Source organism: Cervus canadensis, chromosome 1 (genome assembly GCF_019320065.1).
Source record: "Cervus canadensis isolate Bull #8, Minnesota chromosome 1, ASM1932006v1, whole genome shotgun sequence".
In the NCBI taxonomy this organism is placed as follows: domain Eukaryota; kingdom Metazoa; phylum Chordata; class Mammalia; order Artiodactyla; family Cervidae; genus Cervus; species Cervus canadensis.
The window spans coordinates 40,080,290-40,098,163 of record NC_057386.1 but is presented as its reverse complement, the minus strand read 5'-3'; the positions used below and the strand labels follow the sequence as shown (position 1 = coordinate 40,098,163).

General features: G+C 40.7%; 1 protein-coding gene across 2 annotated transcripts in view; it reads right to left on the bottom strand.

Moving 5' to 3' along the window:
• The window catches only part of FAM222B (family with sequence similarity 222 member B), a 55,936-nt gene extending 38,555 nt beyond the window's left edge, over nucleotides 1-17,381 (bottom strand). The window contains exon 1 of one of the 2 annotated variants that reach the window (XM_043479525.1): nucleotides 17,242-17,381. The gene's annotated coding sequence lies outside the window, so the exon portion shown is untranslated. Of the gene's footprint in view, nucleotides 1-15,657; nucleotides 16,144-17,241 lie in introns of those variants that run through there. The other variant, XM_043479539.1, reaches the window with a different exon arrangement.
• Between the last annotated feature and the right edge of the window lie 493 nt (nucleotides 17,382-17,874).

The window sequence follows — 17,874 nt, the reverse complement described above, 5'->3', positions numbered from 1 at the left end:
AGACACTAGAGGGAAGTATAAACTCCATTCACTGTATTTGGGAATTCAATTTATTCATTTATTCCCTCATTCCGGTTTCCCGGGTGGCTCAGACACTAAAGGATCTGCCTGAAATGCAGGAGACCTGGGTTTGATCCCTGGGTTGGGAAGATCCCCTGGAGGAGGGCATGGTAACTCACTCCAATATTCTTGCCTGGAGACTCACCACAGATAGAGTCTGGGCTACACTCTATGGGCTCGCAAAGCATCGGAGGCAACTAGGCACACATTCATTCACTCATTCACCACACATTATTACATTCCTTGTTGTTGTCATTCAGCTGCTAAGTCATGTCCAGCTCTTTGCAACCCCATGGACTGCAGCATGCCAGGCTCCTCTGTCCTCCACCATCTCCCTGAGTTTGCTTAAATTCAAGTTGATTGAGCTGGTGACATTATCTAACCACTACTGCATTCCTACATACCAGGAACATTATAGACCCCAAAGACAAAAAAAATGAATAAGCTACAATCTCTGTCTTCAAGGTGCTTACTCTAGTGAAGGAAGACACCAGTTTAACCAAAAAAAAAAAAAAAGGCCACCACGACAAAGAATGCACATGAGAACCAAACCCCAACTTTTGCAAGACTGTGGGTTTGGGAAGGATAGCTTGGCAGAGGGAGGGAAAAAACATGTATCCATATAATCATTCAGACTAGACAAACAAGATTACTCAAACTGGCTTATTCGCGTATTAACTATATTCCCATCTTAATTTAAATGGAAATACCTACACTTAGAAAGTATCTTTAAACTATTATCTAAAATAAAATAAAATAAAATAAACTTGTCTATAGAAAGTAGGAGAATAAAGCATTAACATATGTGGAAGATTTGCTAAAATATCTAGTTGGCTAGGTTTCAAAATCAATTGTACCCAGTTTAAAAGCATGAAGGTAACAGATACAGTTGGAATTAAGACTGCTTACAGGATTATAAAAATTCTTATTTGAAATCAGGATAAATTACACTACACCCCCCTGAAAAGAGTATGTCAAGGATAAATAAGTACAAGTTTCCTAAATGTGTTCTGTCTTCACAAATTAAGTTTCCCAAATTAGGAAACAGAATACTCTGACAATTAGCTTCCACCGATGCCTGTGGAAAGCCTCTGCAGAGAGACATCTTGGGTGGCAAATCATTTCCCCATCTAAATAATTCAAGCCTACATAGGAAAGACAAAAACTTTAGCTGATAAAGCAGAATTAAAACTCAAAGCCACCAAAAGGGCAATGGAAACTTTTGTGTGATGTATTTTTCCCTAATCCTCAAAATGACTGCTGCATCTTTTGCTATGGTTTGGGATGTTTGGATTGTGTGTATTGGGGGTGGAGAGTTGGAGAGAAGGAACAAGTTGTTGATTTCTCATACTGACGGAACACAGCACATGGTAGAAAAAGTAAAAGCCAACATCCTGAAAAAGTTTCACACACATACACAAAATGAGACAGCAAACTTGTGAATCAAGCATGATTTGGCATCTTTAAATGCACAGCCAATTCTCCTCTAGTGCCAAAGCCAATGGCTTCTCCTGTAGATAAAATGGCACAGTTCCTGAAAAAGCCCTGGACGCTGTTTCCCCACAATCCTATAATCTGTCAGAAGACAGAAAACAAAAAGAAGGCTCTGCCAGCCAGAAAAAGCAAATTATAACCAACACAGAGCCAACACTTTACTTCAGACAGAAGGAGCTTTTCTATGCATCTTTGGAAGGAGAGAGACAAAAGAAGCTTACCATTGCTCAAATAACCAAGGCAAACATTTGAACCAAATATCATCTGGGATAAGCATTTGATGCAATAGCCTGCTTTCTTCTTATACACAGTCTTAAAGAATATCTGCAGCATTAACGATAAAGAATTGGCCACAAGATGCAAAGAACTTATACAAGTCAATAAGAAACAGAAACAACTGAAAGGGAAAATAGAAGCTGTGTGAAATACCTACTCTGGGAAAGAAACAGTTAAGCAGAATGGATACCTGTAGGTCAACCACAAATCAAATTTGAAAGAACTAAAATAAGAATTTAAGATGAATGTTTACCTATGAATCTGAAGCCAATCCCTGAATTTACAATGAGCAAAGCAGATGATGGAAGCAAGTAGCAGAAAGGCTAAATACAACCTCATAAGTAAATCTTCTCCAAGAAAGAAAACTTACTGAAATGTCTTTGCTGGGAAAGCAGACCATTCAGGGACCCCCTTTCCAAACACCAAATGCAGAAATAAAGCAAATAATGTCTGGGTGCAGCAAAACAAGTACACAAGTACAGGCTTCCCATGAGAGAGGAACAGAAACCTAAACTTTTTACTTGTCCTTGATACAAAGAGGTAATGGATTGTGGAATTGAAATTAAAAAAAAAAAAAAGATTCAATTCCAACCTACATAAAGCTAAGAACTTCACACCACTTTGTTTTCAAATTGGCAATACACAGGTCCCCACTGAAAAGAAAAAGGCGGGGTGGGCCTTCCCTGGTGGCTCAGTTGGTGAAGAATCTGCCTGCAATGCAGGAGACCCAGGTTCAGTCCTTGGGTGGGGAAGATTCCCTGGAGAGGGGAATGGCAACCCACTCCAGTATTCTTGCCTAGGAAACCCCATGGAAGAACCTGGTGGGCTACAGTGCATGGGATCACAAAGAACTGGACATGACTTAGCAACTAAACTACCACCACTGAAAAAAAACAATACACAAGATCCCAACTGAGCTGTCAGCAGGGTAAAGTTCTGAGCAGACTATTGCTTAACCATATCCCTTATCATTTTAAACATCAAAAGAACCACATCCCAGTTTTCCTCCATTGTTAATGCCACTTTAGAGGCTGAGAAAAATTTAGTTCATCAGATTCAAATTTCAGGCATTTTCTAAGTACATTACAGGTAATGATGCCACTGATTCTATATTTAGACGCAGGTGTGGAACAAGGAGTGCCAGTTTTGCCTTAAATGGCACCGTGTCCCTCTTTAAATTCTAACTGCAGCCATCACCTAAGCCTGCATTAAAATGTCTATATGGTGTCGCCTAAAATAAATTAAAATGCTTTTTCAATGCTTTTTTTGAGTGGTTCTATTGATTGACTGTGACATTTTAAATATAGATAATAAATCACTCCCACCAGTCCTTTAAACAGTCAGCATTTTAACTGCTGTAGGGTGGGCCCTCACAGCCTCACTTGAACCAAAAAGCCAAGATGGTAAAAACTCTTGTCATATGAATCCTCTAAAATGGTAACATAATAAACCTTTAGGCAATAATCTCTTTAATAAAAAGTTGTGTCATCATGGTTCCATTATTGTTACATTTCAGAAATTAGGATAGCAGCCTTTTCCCAAATCCTGAGCTATTTTCTCTGCAAATAGTATTTATAAAAATATATCACCTTTCTCAAAAGGAACTTAAGTGCTCTAACAGACAGTATGTTGCTAATTTTCACAACATCTCAATAAAGAACTATTATTTAGCATTTATATCACACTTTAACTTGCAAAAGTGTTTTACAATTATTTTCATTAGTAGTCATGCCTCACAACCGCCCACTGAGCTAAACTGGTCCTGTTATCCTCATTTGACAGCAGAGAAAAATGATTTATCGTAAGGCCAAGGTCAAGTCAGTCTGCTTTTCCAAGACCAGGAACCTGATTCTTAAAGGCAGTCTCATTCATTCAGCAGTGTACGTGTATTGCTCGTAATGCTCATTAAACTAGGTTTTTAGAAAACAGAAATCTACCTAAAATGATGGTACAAAAACACTAAAGTTGTAATGCTTTGATGAAAATATATAACCACATTGAAATACAAATAGATAAGGATTTAGTAATACTGACCCAAAAGGTTTTTAGAAATAGCCTCCCAAAACCTCGATGTCATCATACAAAACTGAAATGCTTTTCATCTCATTTGCTCCCTCCACCCACTACAATCAGACATCTGTCTCCATCATTCCAATGAGTAGTTCTACTCAAGATTACCAATAATCTCTAGGTTGCCAAATCCCCCACAGGTATGCCTCTGCTCTTATCTGAGACAGCATTCGATATCATATTGTGCTCTCCTCCCTTCCTTACATATTCTTTACTTGACTTCCATAACATCATTCTTTCAGGTTTTCCTCCTACCTCACTGGCTGTTCCTCTGTCAGACCTCTCTTCTCTAAACACAAACCATTCTAAGCGACCGCCTGATTGAATTCCATGACTTCAACTTCTATCTACGTGTTGATGATCTCCGACTCTACAATTCCAGCCTAGACTTCTCCCTGGAACGCCAGGCTTTTCTAGCCAACTATGCTATAGCTCCAGGTGGCTATAGCTCCAGGTCTAACAAACAGCTCAAACTTGACATGACCAGAACAGAATTCCTGACATATATTCTGCCACAGTCTTACCCATCTCAATAATCACCATTTACCTATCTAGTTCTCCAGCCAATAAATGTAGAACCTACGCATGATTTCTCACTCTGCCTCACTCCCTCTGGCTACTGACAATCCCTGAGCAAGCCCTGTCAACTTCACTTCCAAAAGATATCCCAAATCCTTCTACCTTTCTACAGCTCTTTGGCCATCTCCCCAGTCCTAGTCACCATCAACTCATCTGATTTAGCACAACAGCCTTGTAAGCTAGTCTCCTTGCCTCCACTCTCGATCCCTCTACAATCCAGTTTCACATAGTAACTAGAGTAATAACTTTTTAAAATTACAAATCAACTCACATCATATCCCTACTTAAAAGTGTCCAAAGGAAGCAGACCACTCGAGTTGTCAATGTCATCTGCCTTCTGGCCTCTTCTTGCACCATCTTCCTCTCATTCACCATATTCAAAGCCACATCGGCCTTATTTCTACTCCTCTAACATATCCCTTAGAAGAAATGGAGTAGCCATCACACTCAACAAGAGAGTCCGAAATGCAGTACTTGGATGCAATCTCAAAAACAACAGAATGATCTCTGTTCGTTTCCAAGGCAAACCATTCAATATCACAGTAATCCAAGTCTATGTCCCGACCAATAATGCTGAAGAAGCTGAAGTTGAACGGTTCTATGAAAACCTACAAGACCTTCTAGAACTAAAACCCAAAAAAGATGTCCTTTTCATTATAGGGGACTGGAAAGAGAAACTAGGAAGTCAAGAAACACCTGGAGTAATGAGCAAATTTGGCTGTGGAGTACAAAATGAAGCAGGGCAAAGGCTAACAGAGTTTTGCCAAGAGAATGCACTGGTCATAGCAAACACTCTCTTCCAAAAACACAAGAGAAGACTCTACACATGGACATCACCAGATGGTCAATACCAAAATCAGATTGATTATATTCTTTGCAGCCAAAGATGGAGAAGCTCTATACAGTCAGCAAAAACAAGACCGGGAGCTGACTGTGGCTCAGATCATGAACTCCTTATTGCCAAAGTCAGACTTAAATTGAAGAAAGTAGGGAAAACCACTAGGACCATTCAGCTATGACCTAAATCAAATCCCTTACGACTATACAGTGGAAGTGATGAATAGACTCAAGGGATTAGATCTGATAGAGAGCCTGAAGAACTATGGACGGAGGTTCGTGACATTGTACAGGAGGCAGTGATCAAGACCATCCCCAAGAAAAAGAAATGCAAAAAGGCAAAATGGTTGTCTGAGGAGGCCATACAAACAGTATGAAAAGTAGAGAAGCTATGAAAAGTAGAGAAGCGAAAGGTAAATGAGAAAAGGAAAGATATACCCATTTGAATGCAGAGTTCCAAAGAATAGCAAGGAGAGATAAGAAAGCCTTCCTCAGTGGTCAATACAAAGAAGTAGAGGAAAACAATAAAATGGGAAAGACTAGAGATCTCTTCAAGAAAATTAGAGATAACAAGGGAAAGTTTCATGCAAAGATGCGCACAATAAAGGACAGAAATGGTATGGACCAAATAGAAGCAGATGATTTTAAGAAGAGGCAGCAAGAATACACAGAAGAACTATACAAAAAAGATCTTCATGACCCACATAACCATGATGGTGTGATCACTCACCTAAAGCCAGACATCCTGGAATGTGAATTCAAGTAGGCATCACTACAAACAAAGCTAGTGGAGGTGATGGCACTGCAGTTGAACTATTTCAAATCCTAAAAGATGAGCTGTGAAAGTGCTGCACCCAATATGCCAGCAAATTTGGAAAACTCAGCAGTGACCACAGGACTGGAAAAGGTCAGTTTTCATTCCAATCCCAAAGAAAGGCAATGCCAAAGAATGCTCAAACTACCGCACAATTGCACTCATCTCACACTCCAGCAAAGTAACACTCAAAATTCTCCAAGCCAGGCTTCAACAGTACATGAAGGGAGAACTTCCAGATGCTCAAGCTAGATTTAGAAAAGGCAGAGAAACCAGAGATCAAGTTGCCAATATCAGCTGGATCATCGAAAAAGCAAGAGAGTTCCAGAAAAACATCTACTTCTGCTTTATTGACTATGCCAAAGCCTTTGACTATGTGAATCACAATAAACTGTGGAAAATTCTTCAAGAGATGGGAATACCAGACCACCTGACCTGCCTCCTGAGAAAATGCAGGTCAAGAGGCAACAGTTAGAACTGGACATGGAACAACAGACTGGTTCCAAATTGGGAAAGGAGTACATCTAGGCTGTACAGTGTCAACCTGCTTATTTAACTTATATGCAGAGTACATCATGAGAAATGCTGGACGGGATGAAGCACAAGCTGGAGTCAAGATTGCTGGGAGAAATATCAATAACCTCAGATATGCAGATGACACCACCCTTATGGCAGAAAACAAAGAAGAACTAAAGAGCCTCTTGATGAAAGTGAAAGAGGAGAGTGAAAAAGTTGGTTTAAAACTCAACATTCAGAAAACGAAGATCATGGCATCTGGTCCAGTCACTTCATGGCAAACAGATGCAGAAACAATAGAAACAGTGACAGAATTTATTTTTCTGGGCTCCCTAATCACTGCAGATGGTGACTGCAGCCATGAAATTAAAAGACACTTGCTCCTTGGAAGAAAAGTTATGACCAACCTAGACAGCATATTAAAAAGCAGAGACATTACTTTGCCAACAAAGGTCCGTCTAGTCAAAGCTATGGTTTTTCCAGTAGTCATGTACAGATGTGAGAGTTGGACCATAAAGAAAACTGAATACAGAAGAATTTATGCTTTTGAACTGTGGTGTTGGAGAAGACTCTTGAGAGTCCCCTGGACTGCAAGGAGAACCAACCAGTCCATCCTAAAGGAAATCAGTCCTGAATATTCATTGGAAGGACTAATGCTGAAGCTGAAACTCCAATACTCTGGCCACCTGATGCGAAGAACTGACTCACTTGAAAAGACCCTGAGGCTGGGAAAGATTGAAGGCAGGAGGAGAAGGGGACGACAGAGGATGAGATGGTTGGATGGCATCACCGACATGAGTTTGAGTAAACTCCGGGAGTTGGTGATGGAGAGGGAGGCCTGGCGTTATGCAGTCCGTGGGGTCGAAAAGAGTCAGACACGACTGAGTGACTGAACTGAACTGAATATATGGAATTCAATCCTCCTTAGCTTTGCACTGGAATGTTTGATCTGCTAATCTTGGTATCCTCCTGGATTTTAAATGCCATACCTTCACAGAGACATTCCATATTCCCTATTCTCCCAATCTTAAGTAGCCATCCATTCATCCTCTAATATATCACTCTATTTTAATGCTCGGCAACTGATTTTTTTTAAAGTTGTTTGTTGCCTGTTTACCCTCCTAGAATATCAGCTCCATAAAAGCAGTGTATGCCTTTGTTCACCAGTGTATCGTTAGTGCCCAACACATTTTAGAAACTCAATAATTTGGCAAGCTTACTTGTTAGGAGAGGGTAAAAAAGACATAACCTGGGACCTTCCCTGGACCTAACCTGGGTCCAGCAGCTTAACACTCTTGCTCCTAATAGAGGGGGCCTGGGTTCAATCCCTGGTTAGGGACCTAGACCCCACATGCTGCAACTAAAGATTCTGCATGCCACAATAAACAGCAAAGATCCTGTATGCCATAACTAAGACCAGGCGCAGCCAAATACATTAAATAAATAAATATTTTTTTAAAAAGACATAACCCGTATCTGCAAAGAGCTCACAATCCAACTGAGGAAACAAAACATTTAAATAATAAGTGTAATGCTAACAGGATACTAAAATATCACAGCAGCCCAGAAGCAGGAATGATTAATTCTGCTTTGGAAACTAGGAAGTTCCCAAAAGAAATGAACTATGAGCTAAATCCTAAAGATTGATTAGGAGATTCACTAGATTATTGGTTATGTCTGTCTGCTTGTTTTAGAAGTGTCCTTGGAGCAAAAATAGGATGAAGAAAGGAGGAAGAAAAATGAAATCAAGCATCTGCTATGTATTAGGCACTGTGGGTAATGAAGGGTCTTAAAGGGAAAGGAAATAAGTAGTCTCAGAACTTAGGAAGATCACTCTTGTGACCGGGTGGTGGATTGACAGAAGGGTGATAAGACCTGAGGCACAGAGACCAGTTAAGAGGTTACTGCAACTGTCAAAGTGAGAAATGAAAATGGTCTAATCCAAGACTTTGGCAACAGGTGTGGAAACAAAAAGGTAGATTTAGGAGACCTCAAAGGTTAAAATCAGACCTAGGTATCAACCAGATACAAGTGATGAAGGAAAAGAACTAAGGTCAAATCCAGAGTTTTTTATTTAGGCAACTGTGTGGCTATTAGTATCATTCAACTAGGCAGGAAATCTAGAATGTTTAGATTTCATGGAGAATATAATTAATTCTGTGGTGCCTATGGGATGTCCAGGTAGGTTTTGGAAATATAGGCCCCGATTCTCGGAGGGAAGGAGGGAAGGGACAAGGGAGAGGGAAAGACAGAAAAAGAGATTTGAGTTAAATCTGGAGATTTAGATGATTTGCCTGTGTGTGTAGTGAATTACATTACCTGTGAAAAGAAAAAATAAAAGACAGAAAGACTAAAGATTAGATGAAAGAGAAACAGTGATGCAACAAGGTCACAGAGAATTAACAGTATAGTGAAGAAAGGAAAGGCCAACATGAGTATAGTAAACTCTGTAGGTGTGAAAGAAAGAAAGGTAATTTCCACTTGATAGCCTTTGAAAGGTAAGGGAAAGAATAACATTACAGGACTAGAGATAACTGGATTAATGATTTACCAAGAACAGGCAATTATTTAGGTGAGACAGAGAAGCCTAATCAGACACCCAACAATCCCCTACCAAGAGGAATGATCTTATTTTATCTAAATAGAAGTCCTACTTAGAAATTTGAGATCTGGTAGAAAACCAGAGTAGTTGGGGCGGGGGCGGGGGGGGGGGGAAGGTTAGAGTAGAGCTATGATCCAGACACACTAGCAAATACTTCAAACCATCTCTCACCAAAAAAAGCAGCAGCAAAGGGAAGAGGATGGATGCCCAGCAGAGGGGTGCAATACTGTTAATCAATATTGGACCTGGTCCAGCTGCCTAAAAATCACAGCCAATTTCCTCAATGTCTTCCCAAATCTGAAAATCCCCTCTCACCTGGAAGCTATAATACACAACTTCCAAAAACATTATGGATGTCTCCTGCCACAATATTCTAAGGATCCAAGCTTCAGTCCATTAAGTCATCCCTAGTAAAACAGACAGCTTGGCCAGACTTTGGATGAGATTCACATAACCCTCAGTTAACGTGAGATATCTCACTGGTGAATATTTTTTCATGCACCAAGTACAGAAAATATCTTTAGGTGACACAGCAGTGTCCTAGGAGAGGAAGAATACAGTGGAGAAGGAAATCTAGTAGCATCGTGCTTGGCAATAAGCAAACTTACATAACACAGAAAATAACTGGTAATGCATTCCTGACGTGTTAAAATCAGTGTACATGATTGCATTTTAAAGTAAAATAAACTAAAAGGATCTAAAATTTCCACTACGTATCCTTTATTTTAAATATATTCAAAAAAGAAATAAAATTAAGTAAAAAATTCCAATACATTTAAGAAGTCTTATTTATGGAATTCTTGAATGTCTTTTTTTTTTTTTAGTTCTACCACTTTATTGCTACCAACCCATCTCCCTCCACCCTCGTGAACACATGCTCAGTCATGTAATCCCATGGACTTCAGCCCACCAGGCTCCTCTGTCCATGGACTTTTCCAGGCAAGAATACTGGACTGGGTTGCCATTTCCTTCTTCACTGAATGTCTTTCAAGACTTCTTTAAAGTCTTCTACCCTCAGATTTCCTTTTTAAAAAAATTTTACATAGTAAAATTTGTGTTATAGTGTTCAGTTCTAAGAGTTCTCACAAATGCATTGTCATATAACTATAACCATAATCAAGATACAGAACAGTTTCATCACCTTCCAAAAATACTCTCATGTCACCCTTTTGTAGTCAAACACTTCACCTACCTTTAACCCAATCTGATCTGTTCTCCACTGTCCCTACAGCTGTGAGTTTTCCAGAATGTTATATAAATCCAATCATGTGGTGGATAGTCTTTTTTTGTTGTTTTAACTGATGTATATCTGATTTACAAAGTTGTGTTAGTTTTAGGTGTACAACAAAGTGATTCAATTATACATACATGCACACACACACACATATATATATCTCCAAAAGATTAGAAGGTGATAGCAGCTTTTAAATAGGAAAGATCTCAATGAATACATGAAGAGATGGAGAGCAAACCTATAAATTAAACAATAAATAGTAGATATGTGAAAATCATTCTGCATGAACCTATTTGGACACTGTTCCAAATAGTTGAAAAATTACTGAGGTAACTGGGGAAATGTGAAAACTAACTGGATAACTGACGCTATTAAGAAATGTTTGCTAATTTTTGGTGGAATTTCTTTTTAGTCCTTATCTTTTAGAGCTACATACTGAAATATTTATTCATGAGATTATGATATTCTGGATTTTAAAAAAATAATGTAGGTGGGTTAGCGGGTACAGGCTATACAGATGGAACAAGATGGGCATGAGCTGACACACGCTGTAGCTATAGCAGGGTGATGGGGTTTCTTATGCTGTTCTGTCCACTGTTGCACTTATTTAAATTTTTCCATAATAAAGAGGTAAAAAACAAAAAATGCTACCATTTTTTCCCACTAAGATGAGAGGTTTTGTGTTTTATTCTTTGCAACCTAAAAGCTGATAATTTAAGCCAAGTGTATAATGCATTAAAAGACGTAAAGTATGAACTACTATTGAGAAAGTACTCAGGGCCACACTCTCACTTAGCCAATCTCTCCAGACCATGTGAATGATCAACACATTCAGCAACTGGACCTTAGACTCGCAGGGTCATTACACTGGCTTTAACTATTGCTTACACCCTAATGATTTCTAGGTTTGTATCTCCATTCTACGGAGATTCTAACGCTTTCTGCTGAACTTAAGATCCAAATATCCAAAAGCCTGCTAGACATTTGCTCCTGGATTTCCCAGACATCTCAAATCTGACATACCAAAATCGAACTCATTTTCCCTCAAATGGAACACCCTCTTACTCCTCTATTCCCTACCTCAGTTAATGACATCACCATCCACTTAGTTGCCCAAGCAAGTAATTTTAAATCCATACTGGACAACTTCTCCCTGACACCTTCCTCAACATAAAGTCAGCAAGATCCTTCTAGTTAGTCTCCTAAAAAGCTGTTTAATCTGCCTACAATTCCACTCACTACCTGAGGTCTTCAACATCTCTCAAATGACCATCATACCAGTCTCATAACCAACTGGCTCCCTGCAGCCAATTTCTCCTTTTAAAAATCTAATTTCCATACCTTTCTTTTTATTTTACGGAAGTATAGTTGATTTACAATGTTGTGTTAATTTCTGCTATACAGCAAAGTGATTCAGTTACCTATATAGAGAAAAATATCCTTTTTCATATTCTTTACCATTCTGGTTTGTCACAGGATACTGAATATAGTTTCCTGTGCTATTCAGTAGGAACCGGTTGTTTATCCATCAGTGTTACTTTTCCTAAATAGTGATCTAAGCTCTCCCATGACTGCCTAGCACCTACAAAATAAAATTCAGACCCCTCAATAAGACCATCCACAACTGGACTCCAACCCATCTTTCACCTCACTTCCTTCCACTCCTACCTCATATCCCTTGACCTAGGCACATTAAACCACTGGCCTTCCCAGTATAGACTCATAGCTTTGTGCAAGTTGCTCTCTGCACTTGAAATACTATCTTCTCCAATTCTTTTCTGTTGAAGCAGCCAAACAGTATTCATTCCTCAAGACCCAATCGATTCTTCCTCCAGGAAGCCTTCTCCAACCTTCCTTTCCCACCACCGGGCAGAACCAGGGCTCCTATAACGCTTAGTAGAGATCTCTATGACAGCACTTACTATACTGGTACGATTCATAACTATGTATTTGTCAGTCTCTAATTAAAATGTGAGCACCTTAAAAACACAGATCATGTCATTCACATTTTAATTCCCAGTGTCTACCACAATGCCTAACACACAGTAGGCACTTCAATGTTTGCTGCATCTGACTGCTGAGGATTATCACCAACATTTTTCAATGAGACTACAGTCCAAAAACTTAGAGTTGTTTTGGCTTACTGGTGAAAAAAAAAAAAAAGATACTACAGAAATTCATACTTTATGGTATTTTTGGTTTTATATATTTTCCCCAAATTGCTTCAGGGTTAGTCACTAGAAAATTAGTACCAAAGTCTTTTCTCCTGGCTGAGTCTTTTACTATTATTATTTTGGCTATGCTGCATGGCATGTGGGATTTTAGTTCCCTGACCAGGGATCAAACCTGTGTCCCCTGCAATCCTGCAGCGGACGTGCAGAGTCCTAACCACTGGACCACCTGGGAATTCCCTTAAGTCTTTTTTTTTTTTTTAATCACCAACCCTTGAGTAAGTATTAAATCACTCCTTAAATGACCTATATTTTCCCATGAAACAGTCACTCCAGTGCTGAACCAAATCATCATTTTGTAACTGAGCTAGCAAATCTAGTAATTTATTATTCTCCTTGTATTAAATCTATCTTTAATAAAATTTAGCATTTCTCCTCTCAAGTTGTATTCACTCTTTTCACTCTTGAGCTGTAAAGCTCTAAAAGGGACACAACCAAGACCTTGACAGGCAGTGAAAAGACAGAAATAGATATTAAACACTTCTCTGCTGAGAAAGCATTCACCTCACACCAAGAGTACAGCGACTTCACACTTATCCCCTCTCTGGTCAGCTGTAAAGCTTCAGCCCTTCCCCTGGCCATTTCACTTCTCACACATACTCTCACTTCTCAGTTTATTGTATCAGAACCATCTATTTAGAGTTGTAATAATATTTTAGGAGTTTAAATCCAAGAATTAGGCTCATGACGCTTCTGAAAATGTTCCAAGCTTCCTGTCCTGCTCTGCTGCATTAGACAATGTTGCTCTGCCAAAATCTGAGCTCATTTCCTCCTGCTGCTTGTCCTGATATGGTGGTACACATCAATAATGCCCTCCCCTTTCCCATTTTCAGACCTCACTGTTTGCTTGGAACGTCCTGTCTTCCATGTCCATCTGTGAGAGCCTATCAAACAGGTTCGATGCAGTAGAGGCCTTTACTGACAATACCTGAATCCAGCCCTTCCATCAGCTCTTACTCCATCATTTTTTGGGGGAGGGGGGCGTGCAGCATGCGAGATCTTAGTTCCCTGATCAGGAATCATACCAGCAGCCCCTGCAGTGGAAGTTCACAGTCTTAACTACTGGACCACCGGGGAAGTCCTTCCATCAATTTTAAGACAGGCTTTTTTCTACCACATTTCTCCGAAAAACAGGATGCAACTGACGGCCTGCCAGTCTCATTAGTAGTATTTCTTCTTCCTTAGTGGTATGCAAAATAACGGTGAGACTTACAATCACTGGCATCATAGATTTGATGGAATAAGGTATTGAATTCCATTATAATTACTTTGTATAGTTCTGTTTCCTTCACCAGACTGTGAACTAGCAGAGGGCAGGGGCTAAGTCATCATCAACTCTGACCTGTGATTTGGGCACAAAGAGAGTGAGTATCCAATGAACACTAGTAATAATTAATTAGCATTCATTTAGCATTTACTAAGTGTCGGTACCATTCTAAACACTTCATATGTATTAACACATTTAACCTTCACAACAACCTCATGAAGTAAGTACAATTATCATCTTTGGTTTATAGATGAGGAAACAGGCAAAGATATGTGAGTAAGCTTATTCAAAGATACACAAAGGTGCAGAAGATTTGAACCCAAGTTTGCTGATTACATACTGTTGTTATTTTCCCTTCGGCAAATATTAACAAGCAGGTACTCTAAGCCAACAGCTGTGCTAAATAAATAAACACTGGTAAGCAAACCCTGCTCTTCAAAAGGGTCCTCTGAACCACAGGTCCATTCTTGAATCCTTTACCCTCCAAACATCACAATCAACTTACAGATTCACCAAGTTAAACCCCCTCTTCTCACAACATTGTAAATCAACTCTACTTCAATTTAAAAACTGAGTAAATAAAAAATAAACAAATCCACTCTCCTCTTTACTTTCCCTTTTAAACATTTTCTCATATAGTATTCCTTTAAAGTTGCTAGCACTCTATCAAGAACCAAAACAAATGACACACACAAAAAAAATCCTTCTGCTCTTATTATTAATTAGTGGTTATAAAAATATCACAAAAGAGACTTCAGCTAAGGAATGGGTGGCAAGATCAGAAAGGATCTGAAGAAACAAAGGTTCTGTTTGCAAGCAAATATTCTCAGTAAAAGAAAAAGAGAGGGAGGTAAAAACACCATAATTTTGTTTTTAAATAGACTGCTTTAAAAAGGGTTCCCCCGAGGCATGAAATGCTTGCCTTTTTTTTTTTTTTTTTTTAAGAAAAATGATTCATTTTATCAGAATGAACATGAGCTGGTAAACCTTATTCCTTTTATTTTAGCTCTTGCAACAGGCAATCAAGGCACTGACCATCCCCTTTCTCTCCCTCAAGGGAAGACTCCCTGTTCTGTAACAGTAATCTACTACATAAAAGGAACCACAAACAGGAAAGAGAAAAGGAGGAGGACAGGAAATTCTCATCACAGCTGAACAAACCTCTATCATTTTAACGTAATAGGGATGGCATTTATGGACTTGTCTGAACTGATGGAAATTTCCAATAGAGGGGAAAATGCATCATCAAAATTAAAAATAAATGTCCAACTATTAGAAATAAGATGGTTAGGTTAGTTCTAACATTTTTACACCTCTACTTCATCTTCCATGTGGTAGACAAAGACAGAATAAATCTGAATCCTGTAAATGACCTGTGACAACAGTAACAAACACTTTCTTTTTTAATCTATCCTCTAAATAAGAAACTATCCTCTGTCATGGATGGAGAATTTATTGGAAAAGACAAGCAACTGGAGCAAAAAGTTTAAAATGATCTATTACTGTGTATTTCCAGGAAAGAGAAGTAAAACACATTTGACCAGACAGAGAAGTTAAAGGCAATGAGGGTTCATTGCCCCATTCCTATAAAATAATTCATTCTCCTTATCTGTGAACCTTCAAGGATCTAATACAGCTACTCCCTACCTTTGGTCAGATGAAAGATAAATCACTCACTAATTTCCAAAAGACCTCGCCATTTCAAGCTCTCCATCCTCAGAGCTGGCACAGCTGAAGCGTCATCTCTTTCCGTCCTTTTGAAAGGAGTTTCACCTCTCTTTCAAAAGCTGTGACTAGAAAGCCATTCTCTCTCTCTCTCTCCAAGTACACAGTTTAACTCTGTCTTCTGCTTTGTCCACCCTAAACAACAAGAACAACGACAAAGCCTCAGGAGTGCTCCTTCGGCCCCTTAGAAACAAACCACCACCTCTCAGGCTTTTGCACAGCTGCTTCTGTCCTTCTGAGAGACACTCCACCCTGGAGGTTTCCACAAGCAGGGTAACAAAAAGTGGAGCCTAAAAGCAGCTATATGCTATCTGACCTCCAAAACAGACACAGGGCCTTGGGGCAACCTGAGACTCTTGCAAAGAAAAACTTTTTTACAATTAAAAAAAATAACAAACTGGGAAAACAAAACAAAACTGTATTTGCACATCCCTCACTGTGCACCCCTCCCAGTTTGTCTCAAACTAGTTTTTTTTTCCAACTCATAATAAAGCAGGTTAGTACCAACTATGCTACAAGGGAACCGAACAGGCTGTGTTAAAGCATTAAACAGATTGGTCTTCCAGTCTCTATTGCCTCCCTCTTGGGTGAGGAGCTACATACCATTTGTTTAAAAAAAAAAAACAAAAATGCCTGAGAGTATGGCATTTTTCCTACACAAGTCTGTCTGATGGCTAATGTGTCACATCACAGAACAAACTGGTATTTCTGCACGGGATCTGCTGAGCCGATAAAGAAAATACGTCTGTGCCGATCGCTTTTACAAACAACATGCTTCGCCTTGACAAAGAAATCAGTCATTCCATTAATAACGGTAAAATCTAAAATCCAGTGATACTGCCGGTGATACAGCAACCTCGACACAGTACTCACAATTTACAGTTTTTATAAACGAACTCAACCTCATACGTGATGCTTGCAAGAGCCCGTTGAAACACATTACATCTTCCGGAGGTTCAGAAAGGTTAAGTGGGACCTGCCCAAGGTTATCTATCAGCTTTAACCAGCGATGGACGTGGATTCGAACCAGTCGGACGCTAAGCTCCTAGCTCTTTTCCCTAGACCCCTCCCAGCTTTAAACGACCCCCATCCTCTACCCAGAGTAGCCTATTACTCCGGGCGACCGGCTCTTCCCCGCCTGGACCAGAGTTGTCTTCTTCAGCTCCAGGAGGGCTTTCATCCTCCACTACCCTCCCCGCCAGAGATCATTCTCTGAAAGAAGCGGAAAGGGAGAGGCGACCGAAGGCTCCTGGGGGAAGGGACGATGACACACGGGGGAGCGCGGGACACTGCCCCTGCTGTGGGCTCCTCCACTCCGCAGCGCGCACCCCCTGACCTCCCCGAAGCCGTCCAGCCCTGGCGCTAGCGAGCTGACCACCGTGCCCCGAATCCTCCCATCATCACCTCAAACTGTCCCTCCCCCACGCCCCTTCGCCTCCGACAGGCAGAGCCCACCCCACCCCCCCAAGTCGGAGTATCCCTCCACTAGGTTGCCCTCTCCCTCCTGTCGCCCACCCTGCTCCCACCACCACTCACTGTCGGTGACTGGGCCCGGCCCTCATGGCTGCTCCGTTGCCGCCCGCCGCCGCCACCGCTGCTACACGCCCCGGCCCCTCAGTCACCGCCGCCGCCGTCGGGACTCGCCGGGAGCCGCTCCTGCGCCTGCGCAGCGTGGAGCGCCGGGGCCCTCTCGGGCCGTCCGCGCCTGCGCAGCCCGCACCGGGGGCGTCTGCCTCAGTGCCTGATGCCCTGGACCCCTGGGTCTTAGGTGGATATGGCCGCTGGCTTCGAGGACTTAGTAAGCTTAGAGGCTCTGGTGGCTGCCGCAGGGTCTCAGGCTTCTGGAAGGTAGCGTGGGTTACTTAACGCGGTGCCCATAGGGGCCGTAGACTTAATCGTACTTCCAGGATTCTGGATTCCCGCTTGCACTTAAAGGATTGAATGCTCTGAGATGACTGCTGATAATAAGTTTAGGTTTCTTTCAAGAATACGATCACATCTAAAATGCATTGAGGGGTAACTGTGTAAGAGGTAACTTTGACATCCCTGAATACTCAAGTGCTCAGAAGCCCTGGGGACTTTGTCAGGGAGCTGACTACACCTCGAATGCACAGGGACACGGCTAAGTTCTGTCTGTTTATCAAGCACACACAGTTTATGGGATGAAAA